This window comes from Lycorma delicatula, chromosome 1 (genome assembly GCF_047948215.1).
Source record: "Lycorma delicatula isolate Av1 chromosome 1, ASM4794821v1, whole genome shotgun sequence".
NCBI lineage: Eukaryota > Metazoa > Arthropoda > Insecta > Hemiptera > Fulgoridae > Lycorma > Lycorma delicatula.
This window is the reverse complement of record NC_134455.1, coordinates 389,272,996-389,300,515: the sequence shown is the minus strand read 5'-3', so window position 1 is coordinate 389,300,515 and position 27,520 is coordinate 389,272,996. Positions and strand designations below refer to the sequence as shown.

Below are 27,520 nucleotides of genomic sequence, written 5' to 3'. Positions count from 1 at the left end.
ATTTTTATAATCTCTGAATAAAAAGTTTTGATACATGGTGAAAAATTGTAAAGAGTTATTATTAAAGATAGTCACGGTATATATGTTTTATCTAAAAGTTGGTAGTAGTATGCAGAATTCACTGTACAATGTTCATGGATAAAATCAACATGCAAAAGGCCTTTGAAATAAAAAAATACTGTGGCCAGAACATTTCCAGCTGACAGTCAAGTTTTGGATTTAATAGGTGAAGTTTCTTCTGTTTTTCGCCATTCCATATTTGCCTGTTTTGATTCTGGGGTGTAATGATGCACCCAAGTTTTATCACAGATCATGGTTTGATGCAAAAAAATTCTCCTTCAACTTGGTAACAACCGCTTGCACACCTCTAGCTGATAGAGCTTCTGACCTTTGGTGAGAATATGAATGACCCATCGTCTTGCCACTTTTTTAAATCTATGGTCACCAGTAATGATTGCCTGAGCATTGCTATAGCTTATTCCGATCTCAGAAGCAATTTCTGCAATTGTTAATCGACGGTCATCCTTGATAAGGCGATGAACCATGAGAACATTTTCAGGAGTAGCACTTGTCCTTGGGTGATGATAGTGACCTTCATTTTCAACTAGTTCTCGTCCTTCTGAAAACTTTTGGCTCAAGTGTATGATTGGCCAATCATACACTTGAGTCTTTTTAAATGTGTTTACCTTGACTGTGCCTGAAGTCTTCTCACAATTTTGATGGTTTTAAACCCTTTGCTGTGAGAAATTTAATAATACATAGTAGCATAACACACGATGACACCTCCTGATCTGATATTATGATTCTGAATAGGAAAAAGTAGTGAGTTGGCTTTTTTAAGTGGGATCCCCACCACACATCCCTACATACAACACTGAGAAGCCATGCCCCTCTTCATTAGCCATGCGTCAATGACAACAAAAATTTCAGTTTATATTTTATTCACCCTCGTATACGTGTAATTATGCATACTATAAGTCAAAAATAGAATTTTATTATTAATATTGAGATTTTTTCAGAATTTTAAATCTCAAGGGGATGGTGCTGTATCATTAAGTAACATAAATTTACTGTATATAGTACTATACAGGAATCATTGACAGCTAGATATAAATGATGATGGAGATCTTATTCCTAATTTAGGTATAATAAACTTTATTAATATGTTATTACGTTTGCAAAAAATATAATAATTAAATACATTAAAAAAAAGAATATATGTACAGTATAAACCAATTAATTCAGATTAATCCAAGCCAACAGCAATAATTTCTAATAATAATTTTAATGAAAAAAAAAAGAACTGAAATATAAAATCATTCTAGTGAGTGTTAAATACAAAGTTTAATTATTAAAAGCCAGTATTTTGGCTAAATATGTAAAGTTTTATCAAAGAGTAGATTATCTGAGAATGGTTGTTACTTCTCTGTAACTGTTAAAATGTTGTACTTGTATCCAAATTGGATACATACAAAATATTGCAATGTGATTTCTAATACAGTATCACTATCATTTTATATTTTTACTACTGAGTACCTTTGTTTTGTTGTATTGTTATGTTTTAATATCACCCTTCATATTTGTTGGCCTTATTTGAGCATGAATACATATCTATTTATTAATTTTCATAGTCAGTATTTATAAACATAAATTCTTAAAAGTAAAATTTTTATACCTGAGTAATTTTTGGTGGAAGATCATTTAGTACATCCTCTTTCATTCGTCTTAAAACAAATGGAAGAACTTGTCTATGAAGAGCTTCCATTGCCAACACACCTTTACAACAAATATAACAAAAATAATAAATCTAAGTTATTTATTTTTTTTACATTTTGAACATATTATGAACACATATTTTAATGAAAAATAAGATAAAAAACCTAAACCAATGCAGGAATCCATGACCAACAAATTTGTAAGCCAGCATGCTAAAGTAATATATATTTATTTATATCTGGGTAATTTGGAAAATTCTTGGTCTGATGCACAGATGGGGTAAGTATGATTGATCAAATGACTATGAAATTTGTCAGATATGATCCTTTAGATGGCATATTGTGAAATTTCAGATGTGTGCATTTAATTGCTTGCTTGTGGCAATCGAATAAAACAAACAAGTTTTGACATTTTTTGAAAAATGAATAAAATTGAAGTTCAAGCTGTTATGCATTACTTTGTTTTATAAGGTTTAACCCTGATGGACATAAAAAAAGGGTCAGATTACACTTTAAAGGATTCTACTCTTTTGTTTTCAATGGTGCAAAAGTGTACAGCTGAATTTAAATGTGGTCATACATCCACGTAAGATGGCGATTGCTTGGGATGACCAAAATTCGCTGACTGATGAAATTTCACAAAAATTCACAATTCCATATTAGATTGCTGACTTAACATATGTGAGCTTGTTAACATTGGAAAAATTTCAATAGATCGTGTCCACTATAATTACACGATGTTTTGGGTATGAAAAGGCTTTCCACTTGACTGGTGCCCATTTGTTAACATGTTTCAAGGGTGTTTAGGCTTATTTAAACGTGATTCAGCTGAATTTTTTGACATTTTATAACAGTAGATAAAACATGAATTTACCATTGCATGTCAGAGACTAGATAGAGTAGATAAGTAAAAGTGTGCCAAAGAAAGTAAAAGTGGTTCAATCTCCAGAAAAAATCATGATTACGTTTTTCATGGTGTGGTGCTTATAGTCTAGTTGGAAGAAGGTAAGTGTACAAACATTACAATTCACTACTGAACCAACTGAAGGATTCAGCTCAGATGTGGCTTTTTCACGCTCAGATGTGGCTTTTTGGACACATTTGGCCAAAAAGAAAGTGCTCTTTCACAAGATAATGTGCCTAAACATAAGTCCTGGTTGTTGCTGCAAATCTGCATCACCTATGCTTTGACATCTGCTGTATTAAGCTTCCGGCAATTAATTCCTCTTTCCAAATCTGATGAAATGGGTTGCTGGACAAAGATTTACTTCAAATGACAAGGTTAAAGCTAAAACAACCACTTATTTTACAGAGTAGACAAATTAGATTATACCAAATGCATTAAAAAGCTAGAAATTTGTTGGTCTAACATGTATTTAATTGCAAAGTGAGAATGTTGAGAAATAAAATAAAAATTTTAAAAAATCTTAAATTTTAAACTTAACAAATGGCCACTTGTGCAATATAAAACCATTGTGCTGGAATAATCAAATCAACCTAGCATAACTTACATATTAATAAAAATACTACTACCTACTAGAACAAATTAATAAGCACTAACAAATTTCTAGTTTATAAATGAGTTATGGTAGCAATTGAGCATTATGACACAAGATGTGAAATAACTGCTATGTTTCAACCAAATATGATCAATGGGATTATTATTATTAATGTGATCAATTAATGTTTTACAGATAATAAACACCTAGAAATTTAATTTAGTGAACTGAGTGTGCATGGAAAAAAGGAGAAATTTAGTAATCTAAGAAATTACTTAATAATTAGAAAGTATCTGAAGTTGAAAGTTTTATAAAATTTGCTAATAAGGAGATACCACATATGAAACAAAAGTTAACAAACTATAAGAAATATGTTACTAGTTGTTTGTCATATATTACTCATGTACTACATACTAATGATGTTAAGACGTGAATACAATAACTAACCAATACAATTTAATAGAGAAATGAGTAAGCTAGTTAAATTAATAATTCTTAAGAGAGATAAAGTGGTTAAAAAGTAAATAATAAATCTCATTATTATGGGAGCTATTATGACTTATCTATTTTATTAACTTGAAAATTACCGGATAATTAAGCTTTAATTTTACAATGTGAATATTTAGAAAAAACAAACTAGATATGATTTTTGTAATAAAAACACACACTCATTCATAATAAATAAATTACTTAATTTATAATTACCAGCTTCTTGATCACGTTGAGAACTTTTCGGATCTCTGCTAGCTAGAATCGGTCGACTATATTTTGCAGTAAACTGTCGTTCAGTACCAAGAAATCCTGGCATTAAAAAGTCAAATAAAGACCACAATTCAAGCACGTTGTTTTGTATGGGTGTTCCAGACAATATTAATCTATGATTAGCCACTAACTGCTTTATTGCCTTTGAAGACTGGAAAAAAATTTCAGCAAAGTTTTTTAAAATTATTATGGCGCTGCTTATTTTATACAATCACAAATTTTCAAATGAAAAAGTACAAGTAATTTAAAATAAACCGTATTTTATATAAAAGAAAAGCAGTCTAGTTATTCTCACTGACAGCTCTATAACAACCCTGTAAGAGTAGAAATGAAACTATAAATAGTTGATTCATGGTAGGCAGCACATATTTTTTAAAATTACAATTTCAAACAGTTAATCCCAATAAAAAACTTGTTTTCTTAACCAAATTATGAAGACATGCAAGGAACGGTCTGATTTATACAATGGTATTGGTTCATTCATAGACAGCAGAGCCATAAATATTCAAGAATTATCTAAAAATAAATATTTTCAATATTTTGTTAAAACCTAACTGCATTTAATACAATAATGGGCTGCAAAAGCATTAAAGTTAAATCTTTTAACAGGAGAATTGTTACACTGCAAAAAGGAAATTGATAGTAACAGACCAAATTGTCACATTTGCACTTTGTCTATGTGCCAGCTACAATGAATACATATATTATTGATAACAACATTAAAATATTTAGGGAACATAGATATCATCATGTTAGCAACTACCATACAGTCCAAACTATTCTGGTCAAAACAGCAAATGAAATGCAAATTTTGCTCCACCAACCAAATTTTTGCTCATGGAAACTCATTTAATTTGTTTTTACCTTAAATTTTAAAAATTCAGTTATATCTCTTTTACTAGTATTTGCTAAAGTCAGTGTATTTACAGATAAAGTTTACACTCAAAGTAATAAAACTGCTTTCTTTTTCAATACAACTGAATTTTTTCGTATATAGTAACTTTCAAGCATAAAATGCAACAGAATTTGGATATTTATCTAGATAATAAGAGATGTTTTACAACTAACATGATTTTCAATTTACAAAAATATTTTATATCAAATACAAAAAATTAAATTTTTATATTTTCATTTCCTACAAAACTGAGGTTGGATAAGAACTTTTTCACCAGTGTATAAGTATCAAATGCCTCTATATAAGTTTCTGTCCCAATTCCCAAAAAAGCTTTGATCATTTCTTTCACTTCTACAACATTGGAAAAATAAATTTTCCCATGATATCCCACTAACTTTTCAAACAGGTGAAAGTCAGCATTGGTGAGGTTAGGGTTGTACAGTGGATAGTGGTGGTTTTTAATCAATAAGAATTCATAAGAGAAGTAATGATTTCTGTGATATGCACCCACAGAGTAAGATATTAAAAAATGATTCTATATGAAAGTCTAGCTTAGCTGCTTAGTTCTTAATTATTTCTAAGAATTTCTTTATAATGATCTATTTATAACAATTATAGCACTGATAGCTGTTTCTCACTCTAAAATGTCAACAAGGATAATGCCTACACAAATTTTTTTATTCACTTACGAGACTGGTCTTTTGATATGTAGGTACAGAATGTCAGCTATTACTGAACATGTCACACTAAAGAAATACATTTTTTATTTTAATAACATCTGGTTTAAATGTTTACAAAATTTTTTTCACAATTTTGCATTTTGTTTCTTGCCCATTACAAATAGATTATTGAACACACATCTTGGATGTAAACTAACAAGGCTGAATTCGTTTTAGCACATTCAAAATTAGACTGATTGAAAACTTGGACAGGGATCAGCTTGGAGTTACTTGATGCAAAATAAATCATTTTTTTGTTCTAAACTCAGCTGAGAAGGCCAGAGTAATATTTGTAGCAGCAGATTTATAATGGATTTTACTATTTGAACACTTAGTATTTTCTTACATAAGGTCCATTACTTGAATTGCAGTCAGTAAATAAACTTATCTTATATTGTTTAAGTCTTTTTAGTTCCAAAAGTGTATTTTAATACTGTATAATACTGTACTAAAGATCAAATTTTTTTTGTCTTCAGTCATTTGACTGATTTGATGCAGCTTTTCAAGATTCCTTATCTAGTGCCAGTCGTTTCCTTTCGGTATACCCCCTACATCCTACACCCTTAACAGTTGTTTTACATATTCCAAACATTGCCTGCCTACACAATTTTTCCCATCCAATATTAAAGTGACTATTCCAGGATGCCTTAAGATGTGGCCTATAAGTCTGTCTCTTCTTTTAGCTATATATTTTCAATGCTTCTTCCTTCATCAATTTGCCGCAATACCTCTTCGATTGTCACTTTATTCACCCACCTGATTTTTAACATTCTCCTATAGCATCACAATTCAAAAGCTTCTAATCTTTTCTTCTCAGGTACTCTGATCATACAAGTTTCACTCCTATATAAAGTATATATAGTATATCTATATACTATGCTCCAAACATATACTTTCAAAAATGCTTTCCTCATGTTTAAATTAATTTTTGATATAAGCAAATTATATTTCTGACTGAAAGTTCGTTTTGCCTGTGCGGCATTTTATATCACTCCTGCTTTGTCCATCTTTAGTAATTCTATTTACCCAACAACAAAATTCTTCTACCTCCACAGTCTTTTCTCAACCTATATTTATATTCAGTGATACATCTATTTACTTTATTTCTATTACATTTCATTACTTATGTTTTGTTAAAAATCAACATTAAAATAACAAGCAAACTAACGTTAAAAGCTATAACAGTTTCATTGAATTTAAGCCTGTTACAGAATAGTAAAACAGTATTTATAACAGCTTGTAAGTTTTGGTTAAGTTAAATTTAATCTAGTAATTTTAGAAATGATATATTACTAGTAATAGTAAACATTTTTACTATTACTAGTAAAAATATTTATATATTCATTTTCCACTGTTTATGAGATAACTGCAAAGTGTAGTGCAATTACATAAAAACAAAAAAATCTCCAACTTAAAAAATTTACGTGTTGCTAAACACGATTGGTAGTTTCTGAAATTTTTTTATAGGCCTGATTGATATGGGTAATTTAAATGTTAGTAAATAATAAACAAAATATATTTTTAATTCTCACCTTCGTTTTTCCATTCTTAATAACATGTCCTTCATCTAAAATACAATAATTCCATTTTATAGCTGAGAAAAAATCAATATCTTTTCTGACAATATCATAAGAAGCAATGATAAGGTTATGCTTTTTTACTTTTGATCGTAATCTGTAAAATGAATAAATCATATTAAAAAGAATGCATTGATTACTAATCTAAGTACAATACAGTACTCCAGTAAACAATGAATCCTTCAATAATGATACAGCAACTGATACAGTGGTTAAAATGGCTGTTACATAAAATTTTTGGGTGGAGGCTTTCAGTGCTACTAATATAATATACTAGGTAATAAAATATATCATATTCCTTACTTATCAACAATGACCACAGATTTACACAATGCAATTATGTTTTTTTTCTTATAGGAAAATAATTTCATTTTTAAATAAAAATAAATACTGTTTATTGTGTAATTCATTTGAAGAGCTTATTTTTTTTTTTTAAAACTTTAGAATTTGAAAAAAAAACAAATATGATTAGTACATAGATTACTCAAGTTATCATCCTTATCTATTCAAGAAATATTTTTAAATATTCAATAGTTAGTTTAATTTATAGGAGGTTTTTTTTACCAAAAATCTATTTGCAGGAATGGATTATTTGTAGCAAAATATAACAAGTAATTAAATAATAAATCCATATATAAAAAAATTGTCAATTACCTTTCTCGTTCAAGTGGTGGACCAGCATACTGAAGTGGATTCAGATATTCTTGTGATATAAACTTATCAACTTCATACACCCAGTGACCAGTTAATGTAGGTGGACATATTACCAATGATGGCAGTGGTGCACAGTCTGGACTTTTGTTAATCTATTGAAAATATATATATGTATGCATAAAAATATACTCTACAAATTAGTTGCTCTAGTAGCATCTAATACTAATAAAATAAGATGAACACAAAAACACAGAGTGAACAGAAAGTTGTTTTATTGTTTTTTTGTCAAGTAAAGTATAAATTGGGAAAAAAATTAATTTATTAAGATAAACAAAATTTTTCTAATGGAAAGAAAAACTGATCCATTAGAAAATCAATAATATATTATCAGCAAACATAAAATAAAATTCTTCATTTCATTGTTACTAATACATATCTGCTGACCTAACTTTAATAATTATAGACATGTAATTGATTGCTTATATAATTGTTTTACCTTTTCTGCAACTGCTAAAAAGATTTTTTTTATGAATTTTAATTTATATATTTATGAATTCATTATATTTTAATTAGCCAGTAATGGAAACTAATTGGCTAGCTAGGTATGATATTGTAAATAAGAATTGTATGGAAAGGAAAGAGGGGAAAAGAATAGCCCTTAAGTAATTACAAGACCCTAAGTCCTTGAATACTTAGATAGCATTGGAGGTTAAAAGAAGATGCAATCAAATGAAGCTGAAAGGACATATTGATGAACATAATACAGTAAATAGGCAGAAATCCAAGTGACATTTAAACAAACTCTGGAATAAGGAAAAGGATTATAGCCAGGGATGTGGAGAGGATGCTTGGAAAGATACATGTTATGGATAGAAGGAGGAGAGACAACTGTTATGTTACTGACTTTCCAAATAAAGGAAAACCAAATAAGTTTATGTAACCGTTTACATATATAAAGTCCCAGATCTAGTTGCAAGGTAAAACACTTCTCAACCCCAAGCTCAGCTATTTTTCTAAAATATGCTACAACAGGTACTGATTTTTGTGAGTGGAAGAAGAAAAGGCGTGGACAATTGTTTTCATGGTTGACAAGAACCCAGCACAGATATAAGTGGACTTACATTTTTTTTAAACCAAAAATGATAAATTTGATCATGAAAATGACAGTGTAAGCTTAATGAAAGTTAAATTAAAGTAATGGTTACAAAAAAGAGCACACATCCCATTAGACCAGTAGAATCTTGTCTTGCAAGTTAAGAAAGATTTCTAAGCTAATTAAAACAATTTACTTAACCCTGCCACATTAGATATAGTCATAACTCTGTCTTTCCTTACTACAGGAATGAGTTATTTAGAATACAGTGTAAAGTAACATATATACACTTTTTTTACGAACCTTTTATTTACATATTTAAGAAGTCAAGAATTAATGTATGTTTTATTTTAAAACTGATTTTTAGAAATGTTGCAAGGTTTTGGAACTGTTAAAACTGGAATAATAAAACATAAAAAAAACTAGCTTAGAAAAATATCAACCATTTCAAATTCACTGATTTTTCTAAAGAAAACATGAATTAAAAATGTCCTGAGAAAGCTGTTACATTTTTCCAGATATTTATTTATACAATAAATATAAGTGAATAATAATAAAATTTATAATATTTATCAGCAGACATTTAAGGAAAATAATGGGGAAATAATAGACAAATAATATTTTAACAAAGTTAAATATATATATAATTATTAGATACAAACCTTATATTGCTGTTGTCTATTATAATGGTCCCCAGCTAAGATGCATATTGACTGTAAAGTCTTACCTAATCCCATATCATCACATAATATGCCGTGCAATTTATATTTATTCAAGAATGCTAACCAATTTACACCAGCCTGAAACGAAACACCACATGCAAGTTAAAAATGTACTAAGAAGACCTACTAAGGATATTTGGCAGAAAAAAAATCGTTTATAAAATTTACTTTACTCAAGACTCATTTTTTTAATATTTATATAATCAAAATGAAATTTTATATTCTCATAAGCAAGAAAAACCAAAATATTCTTTAAGTATGCATTTAATGTGACAAATTATTAATAAATTTTTATAGTATTAGCATATTTTATATAATGGCTGGATATGAGTGTATGCTTAAATTTATATTGGGCAACTAAATAGGGGACCCCACAATATAAATATCTGCAATCAAGAGATACAGTAGAAATCTTTGTCAATATCAAGGCTATAAATTACATACTACATAACCTGATGATTTAACAACAATGAAAATGTCTCAGGGAGTAAAATCCTGATTATAAAAGGACATGAAATAAGGATTAGGTGTCAAAAGACTATCTTAATAAATCACTAATCCACATCATCAGTTAAACAATGCTGTTTGTAGTTACCCTATGAACTGGAAACTCTATTGTAAATCATACGCATGTATAGATCATGATAATAACTAAGTTCTACTTAAATCTACATAATCTTGTCAAATCATTTTTCTGAAATTCAACTATCTTTTAAATTCAATTATCTTTGCTTATTGTCAAAATACTTACCATAATTGCCTCTTGACTTTCCAATAAGATCCAATAAATCTATTAAGTTTGCAGTTTAATTGAATACTTCCACAAACCACATAATTTTAGGGATATGGGAGGGTTTCCCTTAGGGAAGTCACATCTGTTTATTAAGTCACATCTGAAGATTTATTATCTGAAGGAAAACAATTTGCTAATAGTAAACATAAAATCTTTGACTGGTAGCATACTGCTCTCATCCTAGTTTAAGATACCTTGACTTCTAATGATTAGTCACATACTGAATAGATCTAGAATAAGATCCTATTGAGTGCGGTTTATTTCACTACATTGTTCCTCTTTAGTATATAATCTCTTTCTAATTAGTATTGTTTTCTTCTACTATACAATTATCATTCTCTGATACTTATTAGGTGGGTCATGTGATTTGTCAAGAATTATGTTTTATGACGTCTGCAAATAAAGTAATGTGACTAGTTTTTTTGGCAGCCAAAGTGGCAACACTGTAAAGTTACTAGTAAACATATGGTTATATGAACAGCTGATTTATATTAGGTATTAATATTTTTAGTTTATTGTTGCCATGTGAAACATAAACAAGATTTCTTGAAACAAGTTTTTTTGTGCGTTACAAAAATGAGTGATACTAATTTTAAGCAATGTTGTGCAATCAAGTTTTGTGTTAAATTCAGTGAGAATGCTATTAAAACTTATTTAAAATTGAAAGGGCATATAGAGATGATGCTGTCATGGGCCCAAGTTTTTAGGTGGTTTAAAAGATTTTCAGATGGTTGGGAATCAGCTGTGGACGATCCATGCTCTGGAAGACAGTTAACATCAAAAACTGACAACAATGTTGAGCGAACTGACAAACTGAGACTTGACAAACTGGCAATTAACTGTCAGAATGATTGCAGAAAAATTGAATTTGAATCACACCACAGTCCATCAAATTTTGACAAATGAATTGGACATGAAAAAAGTTTGTGCAAAATTGGAACCAAAAAACCTCACTGCTGAACAGAAAAACAAGGTGGAAGTGTGCTGCTCTCTTCTAGGACAAATTGAAAATGATCTTGATTTTCTAAAAAAATGATATTACTAGTGATGAATCTTGGATATTTGAGTACAACGCAGAAACAAAATGCCAGAGCAAGGAATGGCACACTTCAAACTCACCAGATCCCAGAAAAACAAAAATGAGCAAATCAAAACTATGCTAATTTGTTTCTTTGATAGTAATGACATTGTCTATAAGGAGTTTTTGCCTACAAGACAGACTGTAAATCAATATGTTTATCGAGAAATTCTTGAAAGACTGCGGAAAAGAGTTGGGCACGTGAGACCAGCCATCAAAGACAACTGGATGCTGCATCATGACAATGCAACTTGTCACACTGCACTCTCAGTTAATGTGTTTTTGTCAAAGAAAAACATTCCTGTAGTTACTCAACCAGCTTATTCACCTGACTTAAGTCCCTGTGTCTTTTTCCTGTTCCCAACCTTAAAAAAATACCTCAAAGAATACCATTTTGGAACAGTAGAAAACAAAAATAAATGCAACCAACAATCTGAAGGATATTGCGGTTTCTGAGTTCCAACACTGTTATGGAGCGTTGGAAAACCATTTGAAGCATTGTGTGTCTTGCCAAGGGAACTATTTTGAAGATGGTAGAGTACATGCATAATTGGATTGCAAATAAAAGGTTTTTCTGAACCAGTCTCATTACTTTATTTACAGAACCCGTATATCTGGTGGCTACAAAAAGCACAACTTGGGCTGGGGTGCAAAGTTTAGTCCTTATAAATAGCTGTTTCTTAACATAGGCTACTAGTTATAATATGCTTTGTGCATGCTCATTTCAAGATTATGCTCATTATAATAGGCAGTCGATTGTACGGCAATAGAAATAAGATCCTATACCTGTTCTGTTAAATCAGCTTATTTTCTTTATATTGTTTTTTGGAAAATTTAACACTGAATTTTTTGATTAATAAATACAGAATTCTCTTCTGCACTTAGAAATAAAATCAACAATAACAACTATACCATGAATACTTTATTAGTTACTTAATATATGCATGTTAGGCGTCACATCCAAAAATATTTATACGATCTAAAATAAGATACAACCCTTCTGAAACAGGTATACTCATTCTCATATTAACAAGTTCTCATGTCAGGCTTACCACGAAGATTGAGGAATGAATGGTTTTCTGTTGACTTTTTCAGTGAGCTAAGCTATTGCACATTAGCATACCAACCTATCAAAATGAAGATTTTATACTGTGTTCACCACAGGCATTGGCTACATAATGATTATCATTACTCTCACAAATGCGGTTCTGATTGGTATTTCTTGTATTTTCAGGTGCTCTAGATGAATCAGTTATAAGAATAGTCAAATACAATAAATTAAATTTTTATACCCCTCTTCTAGAAACACTTGTATACAGGGTCTTTACTTAGTAGGAGACTGTTGTCTTAGTTGGGGGTTATTGTCTCTATCTATATTAATCTAGTCATCAAAACAAACTATGCATGGTAAAATAACATAATATATTTAAAATAAAGAACTTAAAGGGAACATCATATAATTGTTTAGTCTAAAATGTAACTTTCAAATATTTAATCGAATAATGAAACACCCAACTGATAAAAGATTAATAGGTATTATAAACCTTACAAAACTATTCTCATGCTTACAAAATACTACTTCTATGTGATATTTACTCTAAAGAAACAAATAAGAAAATTAAGTTGACAAGCATGCAAAAAAAAGAGACCTGCTGATATGATCTGAGTTCTGCATATATTTTAACAGGTACAACATAATCTGGTATTGTTTTTGGATTAAATAATTGTTCTAAAAATGCTTTATCTTTATCCTTTTGTTGCACTAGTGTTGTTGTCATCATTGGAGGATTTGGCACAGCTCCGTCTAAAGGCATTAACTGTATAAGAGTTGCAAAACAATGTGTAGATATTTGCCTTACAGATGATTCATGATCACTCATACGTCCTAGGGGAAAAAAGAAGCTTTTATTATACAAAACATTAAACAATACCATTTTAGTAAATGATTAATAAATGGGCTAATAATACAATATTCTCTACAAATAGAACTTATTTTTGTGGAGGTTCCAGGAAAAAGTTCATTCGGTAACAGGGTTTTAAAATGCGGTATAATGAATTACCTTATCAAATATTAATAAATCTATAAAATAACAGGATGTCCAAATACAAGGTAGAAAATATGTTTTAGTCTTATTATCAGTAAATAAATAAAAATTTTGTACACAAAGTTGTAGGTCGATTAAAAAAAATTAATTTTTTTTTTTGTATCTTTAGATTTCTTTAATAAAACATATTTATTTTCCTAATACGCAAAACAAGTAATGGATAATACAGTAGAAAAATTATAATACATATTAACACAATAATTAATACATAATTACATAATATGTAATTAATACATATTATTATAATACAGTAGAAAAATTATAATACATATTAACACATTAATTAATACATATTATTATAATACAGTAGAAAAATTTATTACTTTCTAAATAAAATAATAAATATGAATTAGAAAGCAAGAATCCAAAGAATTATGATGAAGAAAGGCTTCATTGTAGTCATGAAAAAGCCCAGATAAATAAGATTTTTCTAAAAGACAATAAAATGTTTTTAATAATTGCTAATAATAATTTAAAATTTTGTAACATTAGTGCCATTTTTAAAAAATTCTTCATCTAAAATAACACTAAACGCACCAACAAATCACAGATTAGCAGCAGGACCAATCTATCACAACAAAAGATTCTGCATTACCAAAATTTATCTTCAATTAAATACATGTTATTAGAATAAATTTTATTTCTGATAGCTACAGTACAATTAATAACACTGAATCATACATGAAGACAAGACAAAGGCAAGTTAAAAATTATCTACACTTTTCATTCTACAATTTATTTACACAAAGGCAGGAATTCGATATGTACATCATTTTTCTGCATAGCCACCTCCCTTGTAAATGCACTTGGTCCAGTGGTCCACAAACTTGCATATTCCTTCCAAGAAGAAGGTTTTTGGTTGGTTGGTTGTTACTCTTTTTCACTGCTCTTTTTATGTTTTGTGGTAAAGTAACGACCTTGCTAAACGTCCTTGAGTGGCACAAACAGATAAAAAAGAAGCAAGCCCAACCAGCCAGTTTATAATAAATATAAAGAGATAAATTTCATCATTCAGGATTATGTCTACACTTACTTTAAGTAAATTAAATTTTTATTTTACATTAACTTAAGTTATCCATTACTAAATCAAAAAATAAAGTTAGAGTAAGTTTATTCAACTCATAAGTCAACAAACAAAAGAGTATAAAATTTTTTTCATACTCTTGCTCATAACTATCTTCCTTCTCTTTCTTGAGTAATACGAAATAAAAAAATAATAACTGACATTTAATTTAACTAATATTCAATAAGCACATAATTTTAATCTGAAAAACTTACCTAGAAGTGGAATCACAAGTAACACAATATAAGGTACAATATCAAACTGTAATTTTTCAATGATGCAAGCAATTGCTTCAGCAGCACCTTGTCTACAAGTATCATCATCTGTAGTATTTAACATTGGTAATATATAATCAACAACTGCTTGCATAATTTTTACAGAATCTAATGTTGATAACACGGCTAAACAACGTGATGATAAGTGTCTAATTGCTCTGTATGGATTTCTTAAACATTTTAACAATTCGGGGACAATAGCCATTAACTGAAACAAAAAAAAAATTAAAACTAAGACTTACAGAAACATAAAGATATGGATTAATAAAAGAATAATAAGTAACTTGATATCTACCATCAGTAACCACGGAATATGATGATTGGTATGAAATAATTAACGATAATGATAACTAACAATAGACAGGTAAAGAATATAATGCAGTATTCTAACATAATATACATGGTCAGGAAAAATTAAATTTAATTAGAAAGTGTTTTAAAATTGATTAGATTTAATATTTGAGGACTGTAACATATTAAAATGAATTGAGATGAATTTTGAATTTCATTATGAAATTCATTAATTCAATCATTAAATTTAATATTATGAAACAACACTAATCAATATTTTATGCTTCTAGGCATACTATTCATGATTTTTTATTCTTTTATGGTACATAAGCATGTGACAAAAAAAGAAATTTTTTAATTCTGTATGTTATGTCTTTATGAATGAATTCATGTTTTTCCCACATGATGGCAGCATTGTCTATAATGTATATCAATATTTTCAACCATTGTAGTTGCATAGTTCAAATTTATGAATGGTACAAACGATTTCAAGAAGACTGAAAACAAGAGTTAATGTCCTAATAAACTGACAACTGATGAAAATATTGACAAAATAAAGTACAATCAATAATAATCGAATCACCATTAGAAAAGAGAATCTTTTACAGTTTGTGTGGGAGAATTTTCAAAAAAAGTAACACTGCAGCATATTTATTAGCTAATATTGCTGATAACTCAAAATTATTTAAACACGTCAAATAGGTGATGAGATGGGGGTACAGAGCTATGATTTGACACAAAGACCAATCATCCTGATGGAAGCTTCTTGAAGAACCAAGACAGAGACAAGATTGTACAATCAAACAGTATTACTAAGTAGTTTTATGCTATTTATAAGAGGCAATCTGAAGAATACAATCACAGATATGGGTGAAACATTCTTGACTTTTGCACCATGATAACAGTCCAGCTCACACTTTACTATTAATTTATGATTACTTAGTTAAAATAACACCATACTGAAGCTGTAGACTTCATATCTCCAGAGATGGCACTCTTCAATGTTTTCCTGTTCTTATTAAAAGGATGATTTATGATGATAGATGATATGAACAATAATTAATATTGTAACTTAAGACAATACCAAAAAAATGCTTTCTACAGATATTGAGGTTTGGAATAAACATTTGAGTATGTCATATCTCTTGGGGACTACTCTGAAGGGAATAATTTGTACCACTAGTAACAAATGAGAATGTCATTGTTCTTCAAATAATGTAATCAGGAATATCCTTAATTTGTCTAATAAATTTTATTCCTGTAGCTTCCTACATTTCTTTCTTCCTACACTTTATTTATTATTTTATAGGTGATATAATTAAATACTGATAAACTTAATTCATCATTGTGGGGGGAACATAACAAGAATATATATAACTCAAGTATAAATAATAAGAAAATATATATTGCAATTAACTATATTCCAAACACATTTAGAAATCAGTTTAACAGTTATTGGTGTAAAAGAAACTATTTTAATAATCTGATGATACATAATACATGAACTATTTCTTTGATCACAACTATAATCTGCTACAGCATAAATCATGTTGCAGATGCAAATTCGGATACAAAATTCTTACTTTGTAAGTTTTTCTGTGGACAGAACTGATGAGAACTTTTAAACCAAAAAAAACTCAATATGGAATTAGATTAATGAATTGACATGTTTAGGCAATTAAACTGAATGCTTTTTTATAAAATATTTTTTAAATCTATTGGTTGAATAAAATGTGGAAAAGATAGGCAATGATACCAAAATTAGCTAATAACAAAATATCTAATTTAATGACAGGTCACAAAGACGTTCTTATTATAAAGATAGCATGGTGAGTACAATATACACATACAACAGCCATCAGTGAGAAACAATAGTGTTTTGATTCTTTAAAAATCTATCAAAACATTTTAAGATGTTAAGCCTTAAACTTGAGTTTAAAATGAATCTAAATTAAAATTTTCCAATTCTCAAAACTAAAAAATAAATAATTTAGAAATCAGAAAGTCTATTATTACACCAATAACTGTTCCATTAACTTAACTTACAAATTATGAAAACATTATTTAAAAAAAAAAATAAATAAAAAATAAATCAAACAAATGTAAACTAACTGTAAAGATTAACAGTCAACTGCTTTCAACCTTATAACAACTACAATAATCAGCTTAAAAATAATAAAAGTAAATAACTGGCACTATAAGAAAAGGAATCTTAAAAAATACTGTTTGCTCAGGTAGTATTTTTTTGTTAATTGAATACTTAGCCAGAAAAATGCAAAAACTAACAAAATTGATTTTTATTAAAGCTAATTATTTTTTAAAAACAATTTTTACTCTAAATCATTATAAAAAGACTAAAATCATTCTTTGGATCATGAATTAATAAAAGTTCATGCTGAATGATTAGTTTTTTATTTCATTTATATTTTTTCAAACTACAACAGATTAAGACACATTTAAAAAGTTATTAATTACAGTATAAACAAACGACTAAGGTTAATAAAGTAAAAAAAAAAAATTACCAAAATTATTATTTTTGACCACTTCTTGTAGATGTTCAATAATTATTTCCCATAACTTAGGCAGCTTAGTTGGTAAATTTGCACCAAAATGAGATGCAATAGTTGTAAAAGCATATGTTGCACCAGTTCTTTGGGTTTTATTCAATTTTTGTGTATCATCTTCTGGTCCAAATAATTCTTCGATTGGAATATCAGTAATTGGTGGTCTACCAGGACCTCTTCCCCGAGTTGAATTAGCTCTTCGAAAAGCTGCTTTCTCTGCTGATTTTTGTTGATTAAGAAGCGTTAATATACCGTTATAATTATCTGTATTATTGAAAAAACTTAATGAATTACTATGACTATTAACACTACTGGTATTAGCAGAATTATTAGTAGGTTTTGAGGAATCGTTACTACTTGAACATTCACCATCCACTTTTTTAAATATTTTTGGTGTAAATTCTGGATCGGAACGTAGGAATGTACATAGATTAGCAATAATTTTATTATTCGGACACGGATTTCTTTCGACACATAGTAACATTAATTCAGCTAAATTTTTAGCAGCAAATAATTGTAATTCTTGATTTTCTTCACGTTTAATTGATTACATAAGTGGTTTAATAACTGGATTTAATTTTTCAGGTAAACATCTTAACATTAATGTAGCACCAGCTAATGCTGCTTGTGTAGATACTGTTAATAGCTGTTGATCAGAACTTGTCTGTGATACAGATCCTTGTATCGATTTTCTTCTACTTTCTAAACTTTCAGCTACTTTAGGTTTTAATTTACAACTTGAAAGTAATTGTTGTGAAGCTGGTCCACTCAATTGTTGAATTTGTTCTAATGTTAGAACCTGAAACAAAAAATTATAAAATGAGAAATACTTATTTAAATGCAACATTAACTTTACCAACTGAATCTTAACATTTACAATTTTCTCTCTAGAAGTATGACAGAATTCCTGATTTTTTATTTTTATTTTATGAAAGATGTTTTTTGATAAGTGTAATTTTAAACATATAACAACAATTTTTAGATAAAAAAATATATGAAATAATCAAATTTATATTTCAAGAATTTCAGTTTGGCTTCATTTAACTGTTCATCAGAAATCAGAGCTGAATCCGGAAATACAATGTTTTCATTCCCATGTTCATATGATATTTTTTCCTTCTTTCACATTTGTAAAATAGGTTCTGAAATTCTTCCAATTTCTTCATGAGACTATTTGAATATTAATTAACATATTCAATTGGTTTTTAAACTTTTATATGAATATAGGTCATATGAATACTTTTATATGAATATAGGTCTAATTCCTATAGATGTTAACTGTAAATTTAATCCACACCTCAGCTTTTACCATAATTATATTTAATAAATAATTTACTATCTTAACTCATGATTATTTGGTGAACAGTAATCTCCTGTGCAACATGTGACTGGTATCCATGGTTTGCCATATATTACAGCTTTTGTTTTGAGATTAGGGTTCCTTCTTTTTCTTTCATTACTTACCTCGAGATTGAGTACACTTAATCATTATAATATATTTCTTCTGAAAATCTACACAAGTTTATTTTTAATTACTAATTTCAACTTAAATGAAGTTTATACATTTTCCCCATGCAAATTACTGAAACTTGTACCATATCCAAAGATGAATTTACTAAAGAACAAATTACACTTTTTTGAAGGATTTGCTAAAGTAAATACTTAATATTACCAGGACAATTAGACAATTTGTTTCATTTTTCTTGTAGATGAATAGTTTCTTGTATACAAGAGTTATGTTTTTTTTTAAACAGTTCTGTACGAAAACGTTTTACAACTCTGAACTAGTTTTAATGGTATATTTCCTTAGATCTAACAACATCTCCATTTAAATAACAATTCATTAAAAACTTCTTTTATAAAATTTAATATGGCCTAACAAAAACTAAAATGAAGAAAGAAAATGGAAACAAAGTATTCATAGGCATGGCTAAAACTAATTCAGACTGGGGTTTTCAAATCTTATCAGTAAAGCAATTTTATGATTACTAAATAATTATAGGTTGATGAGAGAACCGGTTTAATATTACAATCTTAAAAACAGTCATAATTAATTTGTTCTTAAACAAAGTTAATCATGTTTGTTGTTAGACTTGAACTGCAGGTAAGATAGTTTCTTCCTGCATGTTGAATCCACAATACTGTTGTACTCATTATTTTTTGTACCAACAACTGTGAAGAGGTAGAGCAGTAAATCATGAATACTTTATTTATTAAAGCATGCAATTTAAAAAAGTCAAATTTTTATTACTATTAATTTTAATATAGTTAATTTTTAATATATTAGAAATATTTCTAACACTTCTTGGTAATAAAACATTGATAACTGGGAAATTATCAGAAAAGAAAATAATATGCTTGTGATGTTAATGTTACAGAAGAATGTTGAAAATCAGAAATTAAAAAGTTATGAAATGAACTGGATTTAAGATGTAACAGATAGAGCTATTTATTAAAATCTACAGTTTTAGTTTATTTATAATATATATTTATATTTGAATAAAGGGTAAAAAAATATAGTAAAAAAAGGTAAAAAAGCAAATGTATGAATAAATGTAACGGATGGTTCATGATGAGAACGTAGTAATTACATTGAAATTAAAAGATTAACACAAAACAACAAATAAGAATAAAATAGCATCAAAACACTCAAATAATTAATAATAAAAAAAACTTAGATTTACCTTTTCAAATAAATCCTTATCAAATGGAATCTTATAATGTTTAAGCATAGCTACAAAATCTTTAGCCTCTTGGAGTAAACGTATAAATGAAACTGATATCTCATCAAAGTAAACATTTTCATTTAATGTGCAATGTAAACGAGATGTAAGAGAATCAGGACACGGTACAGGACGTTCAAGACGACCCCATTCTGTGATAACTAAACCGGTTACCATTCTTTGCAAAGCTGATTTTGAATTAAGATGTGCTAGAAGTACTTTTACATAACAATCTATTGGTGCATCCATATTAGGAGTATATATAACACCAGGAGCTGGCTTAACAATATAACATGAAAGAAGACCTGCAACACAATAAATATTTAGATAAAAAAAATGTAACAAAATAAATATATATAATTTAATCAAATGCAAGTAAATGTTTAATTTCAACTTTAGTTTTAATCTGATCTTGGCTGAGCAAATTGTTAATACAAAATAAATCAGAAACTACTAAAAAATCTGGCTTTATAGTTGCCCCAGTGAATCTACGAGCTTGTGATTTCATGTACTGACATCTGATTATACTATTGTTTTCCAAAACTTTATTTTGACACGCAATTAATTTTATTTCATTTTTTGATTTGCAAACAATACAGGGGCTCAAGCAATACATTTTTGTTGCGTGTTCAATTCTTTCCACTTGAGTTGATTACATGTATAAAAATGCTTATGACTCAATCCTGTAAACAATAACAATTCCTTAACGAATGACTAATGCTCTGATTGATATTATGTACAGGCCTACAAAAATTTAAACATGCAGTTAGAAATGATGTCTTTCATCACGATTACACTTAGATCCACCATTCATAGTACACAATGTTTGTATAAAGAAACACACTTTAGTCCAGTTTATATTGTGTTCAGTGAAGGTATTCAGATAGTGTTTTTGTGGAGTCATAATATTTTATAATTATTCATTTTTTTCGAATTTTTTTGTAATATATTATTTTTTGTTTTATTTTTGTACATGAGTTAGTGCAGTTTGTTATGGCAGAATTTAAATCTGCGGTTAAGAAAAAAAAACTTTGGAGTCAAATACATGAAATTATCAATAACATTTATGATTTTATGAAAACAGAAGCTCTAAAAGTAGGTAAATTAATTGATGACAAACATATAATTGGCATTCAAAAATGCAAAGAAAGAACTGCTGCTGCTTGTGGGATATCAAGAACACAGGTTCAAAAACTCTGAAGAGAAAAAAAAGACATGATTCTTCAGTCAACATCTCAATCATGTTCTTTTAGCAAGCCAAAAAAATATAAACGACATTTGAAACCTGTCAGTGGACTGGACAGTTTTGATTTAGGTGTAGTTAAAAAAACAGTTAATGGATTTCATTCAAAGAAGAATGAATTACGTACTTTAAAAAAAATAAAGCAAGAACTTCAGTCATCTATTGATTTTAAAGGCAACTTTAGCTGTTATTTTGAAAGAGTTAGTTTCAAATGGTGTAAAACTGAAACTATCTATCTGATAGTTATTAAGAGTACGTATGATAATAAGTAATACTTCAATTTCATATGAGGGAGTTGATGTTTTCAGGCCGAGTAGTAATACACATGCTGCTTGTGACATCACAAGCTCATACATTGGCTGGGCCAAGTATACACTAAATTTTTAATTCAGGCAGTAACAAATCTTTTTTTTTTAAATTATAACTTTCATATGTTGATTTTTTTTGGGGTGCAATTCTTTGTAAAGCATACCTTTAGCCACATATTTCATATACTGTCTATTTTCATAATTTTTTATGTAAGTAATTTTATATAATTCACATACTACCATAAGGCAGTGATTTCTATAGAAGTGACCAATGATCAAATTTTGTTAAACAGATTCTACACAGAATCAGTTTTTTACCTGCAGAAGAAAAAAACAAACCGTAAAATATGTCCTCAATAAAAACAAATTAAAATTTTAAGAAAATTATTTAAAAGGAAAAATAAATTCTTAAAGAAGGAATCTAACAGTCATTTTATACTTCTTACAAGTTGCATGGCTGAAGTTTCTGTTTGTTATTTACTTAAAAACAAAAATGAAAGAAAAAGGAAAAACTAGGAAGCATTAAAAAAATTTTCTATCTATATTTATACAACAGAAACTCAAAAATAAAACAGTGTAATACGTCTACTTTAACAATTCAATGCTATTTTACAATGCAGATTTTTAAATTTGACACTCATAGCAAGATTGTATAATTTTATAGTTTTTAACCATTTGTTTTATTTCATAAATGCAGGTAGAAAATTTCTTTTGCAGTGTAGCTTAAGTGTGGCTTTCATTATCATAATAATCTCCTTGAGGCAGGTTCCTTCTACCATAACAGTTACAATTTCCTTTTAGATAAAATTTTTACTATTTGTTGGCCTTTCTTTTTTATACCTTCTACCCTGATGATCCTTTTAGTGACTGTTTTAATCAATTCTTCTTCTCTAAACATATGTCTCAGCCAGTTAAGCATTCATATTCTGAAGTTTTTTCTACCCATTATTTCTTAATTTTTCATTTTGCTTGTATTATTAATCTTCTCCAGGCCCACATTTCAAATACCATGCAACCTTTCCTTTTCTTAAGTGCCCATATTTCACATCAATAAATGACATTTTTGTCAAAAATGTTACTGTTTTATAAAATTTGAAATTATTATGGATAAATATACAAAGTCTGCTTCTCATAAATTCAAAATTTACAACAATTTATTTTTAATGTAATTATAGAATTAAATACCAGCTGAAGATGTGGGATTCTGCGAAGATCAATTGTTGGATTAATGTGGTAAGTTTAACTTATCTATTTACTGTGTTTTGGTGGTTTAAATTTCATATAATATTAAACATATAATCTTAATTTTGTATTAAAACTATTTTAATTTCTTTAAGGCATGATTTTTCTGCATTTCCCTTTTCATTATTCTAAGAATTAAGCCATCTAATATTTTTTGCAGTACCTATGAAAGTGATTGTCATTCATACAATCATTTTATCATGACACAGCAAAATGGAAAAAACTAGTCTTAATAATAATAGTAATAATAATAACAACAACAATCGTATTTAAGAATAAGCTTATATTTATGAATAGTTCTATTTAAGAATTACTGGTCATGCTTATAACCAATAGAAAACAAATAATTATTTAAGTGAACTAACCATGCATTCTTGAAGCCATACATCTAGCTAAAACAGCATTTTTTTCTCGTATTGCAATTGGAGTTGTTTCAGAACCACCAATGAAATGTTTAATCTCACAGTTTGGTGTGAGACCAACTGTTTCTAAAGTATGAAATGTTCTATTACGATTTCTAACTTTTTGATCCTGAAAAATAAATTAAAATTTGTAATTTGTCATAAACATAACCTTTTATTAAGAAATTTAAGAATGATATTTTAACATTTTTTCAAGGTATAGCTAAAATGATTACACTTACCCTGGCAGTGGTTTTTGCATGAATAAGTAAAGATGGATCATATGGTATTTTAAATGGCTGCATGGCTAGACATAACCATGTACTAACAAATGGACAAGATGCCATTAATAAATTATCCAGTTTACTATTAACAACCAGATTATTCCATACCTGAAAAAAACAAAATAAATAAACAGACTGAGAATAATTAATATAAAAATAAATTAGTAATTTTAATAAAGCTTTATTTTTTAGTAGCTAAATCTTTCATAATAAAACTACGGAAAAACCTAAGAACTTAGCAGTAACCCACTTCAAATAAAACCATAAAATAAATAACCTAGCAAATTACATCCTAGTAGTAGAATATAATTATCTGCAGAACTAATTTTAAGGTGGTAAAATTAGTTCTGTAGATAATACTTTAATGGTTAAGTAAGTTTAGTACTTTACTGGTTAATATTATTATTATTACTTTCTCTTTTTTCATATTGTGCTTCAGCTTCATTAAAATGTATGATTAAAATATATTTAAAAAGAAATAAAATACAGAAAGGTTTGCTTACCACTGATATAAGAAACTGATATGCGAGGGCTATTTTTTAAGTAAGGTCTGTGTTTTTAATAAAACAAAACTACTAAAGATTGTCAAAAAACGTTTTTTATTTCACTCAATCTTTACACTTTACATTACTACCTTTCTACATAGTTACCTCGTTTGTTTAAACATTTATCATAGCGTTTTACTAAACTGTTTATGCCCATGTCATCGCAACCTGTGAAGACAACCATTTTTCAACGGTTGTTTTCACTTCTTCACCGGTGTCACCTCTGACTGCCGAGAAACTCCTTCAGGTAGCAGAAAAGGTAATAACTCTTTAACACAAGATCCGGGCTGTTCGGTGGGTAATCTATTTGATCCCATCCAAAAGATCTGATTAACTCTAGAGTTTGTGCAGTAGAATGTGACATGCATTATCAGGCAACAACAAAACTCCAGATGACAGTAGGCCACTTTGCTTTTTATGTATGGCATGCCAAAGCTTCGTCAATGTCTCACAATACACAGCTAAGTTTATTGTTGTCCTTTGGGCGTAAAATCAAATAACAGGGCATCTAGTCTATCCCAAAACACTGTTGCCATAATCTTGCGTGTTGACATTGTCTGTTTAGCTTTCACTTTGACTGGAGATGTTGTGTTGCCATTCCACTGACTGCCACTTTGATGCTGGAGTGATGTGAGAAACCCATGGCGCGTCTCCTATGACAATGTGGTTCAAAAGTTCAACTCTTTCCTCACTGTACTGGATCAAAAGTGTTAAAGCACTATCTATTCACCTTTTTTTGGTGTTCTTCAGAGAGCAGCCTGGGAACCAATCATGAGCACAGTTTTTTGAACTGCAAGATTTCAATAATAATATAGCACTGACATTGAAACTTTTGAGAATGTCAGCGACAAAGACGAAATTGTGAATCGCTTCATGAATTTTTGTGTCAACTTCATGCACCAAATTGGGCTGATCGCAGTTCATCATGGACATTATTCCACCCATCCTTGAACAGTTTTACCCATTTATGCACTTTGATGTAGCTCATGTATAGATATGTGAGGCCCATAAGCCTCACATATTTGGTGATGAATGTCTGCTACTGAAAGGGGCTGCAGGCCACTTAATTATTTGGAATATTTTAACTTTACAACACAACCATACACAGTGATGCTATAACTGCAAATGGCATCTGCATTTCTACAAGGTATGCTGAGAGCCTGGTGCATGCGCTTTTCAACAGTCATGCAAAATTTACATAGCTACAGCTGATCAGACTTTACTTAAAAAATAGCCCTCGTACATCTTAATTTCTAAAAAATATGTTTTTAATAAAACACATACAAGGTGAGCAACTTAAAACGAAATGGCTACAGATTAAAAGAGTTGCAACATATAATATTTTATAAATGAAATAACAAAAATAAAATTGTAAAATCAATTAAATTCTGTATTTACATTAACAAAAGTTAGATATACATCTTATTTTTACAAAGGATATTTGAAGCGAGTGCCCTAAACAGTAATGTACTTTTGTGAAAAAATGATCATATTGAGAATCATCAGACACAAAACTTTGTCAATGGCATCGACTTCTTGCTGAATGTTCCATCTTCAGTTCATTGACAGTACGAGGATCTTTCATAAACTCAATACTTCAAATAGCCCCGAAGGAAAAAAATCGCAACTACATATATATGAGGAACAAAGATGCCATGCTTATGACAGTTTGTTCTTTTGTAAAAACTGTAGAAATGCATGCTAGTGAATTAAAATGCCCAGGTAAATGAAATCATGCTTTGTCTGATGTGAAATATAGCATCAGGTTTATCTGTTTATCAATAATGTTTTTGAGAAGCTAGTTCCATTAATTAAGACATTTTGGTTTGTATGTTTTCTTTAGTTGTTGACAGTTGATACAAGATAAGTCCACCGGGCTGATCTAGTGGTTAACTCATCATCACAAATCAGCTGATTTTGAAGTCGAGGGTTCTAAGATTCAAATTCTAGTAAAGGCAGTTAATTTAATACGGATTTGAACACTAGATCGAGGATACTGGTGTTCTTTGGTGGTTGGGTTTCAATTAACCACACATCTCAGGAATGGATGACCTGAGACTATACAAGACTTCACTTCATTTACATTCATACATATCATCCTCTATAGTAATACCTTATGGTGGTTCTGGAGGCTAAATAGAAAGAGTTGATAAAAGATGTATTTTCAAATTTAAATCATGAATAATTACAGCAAGATGTGTATTTTACACCAGTCTGTTGTGAAAAGTTGTATACAGATTTTTTCATACAGGCAAAAACTCTTCTTTGAATTCATCCGTAGTCCTAACGGAAGGAAGCACATTTTATTTGAAACCAAACATCTTGTATGCTTAAGTGCTTAATATAAAAAAAGAGAAAGTAATAAGTATAGCTTTAAAGAGAATAGCTCTCAGAATAATTAGAAGCTCTAATCTTTTGTGTTGATCTGAGGTAAAGATGAGGTTAACAAAATATTCATCAAAACTGTTACAGAATTATATGATAAAATCTAACTCTTCAATAACTACAACTAATTAATTCAATAAAATCTCAAAACTGTTTCTCTAAGTTGTTTGTACTTACTAAAATACCTGCACTACAATTTTGCAAATTAGTAAAATGTTTCCATCCATGGTTAGCAATAGTTCTATTAAATACACAGTTAATTAATAAGATCCAGTTCTTAAAAAGTTTTACATATAAGTTTTACGAATATGTAAAACCCATTAAACTAAATTATGTACTTTTAGCATAATAAATATACAGGCAAGCATAAAAGAAAGTGATTTTTACAAATTAACCAAATTTTAATGAAAGTACTGCAATGAATGTGAACAGAGAACAGTTATGAAATTTCATCACTTTTTATAGCTAACATCTGTAATGCTGGCTACAGGAAAAATATAATTTATGAAATTAAAGGGGAGTTTTTACTGTAAATTTATAATTGTTCAGGCTACATTATAAACACACTGCGCCATTGATGGTAA

The 27,520-nt window shown here is 28.8% G+C and overlaps 1 pseudogene; it reads right to left on the bottom strand.

Annotated features, from left to right (window-relative positions):
* Positions 1 to 27,520, bottom strand: part of LOC142317991 (TATA-binding protein-associated factor 172-like) — a 128,507-nt pseudogene that overhangs the window by 14,664 nt on the left and 86,323 nt on the right.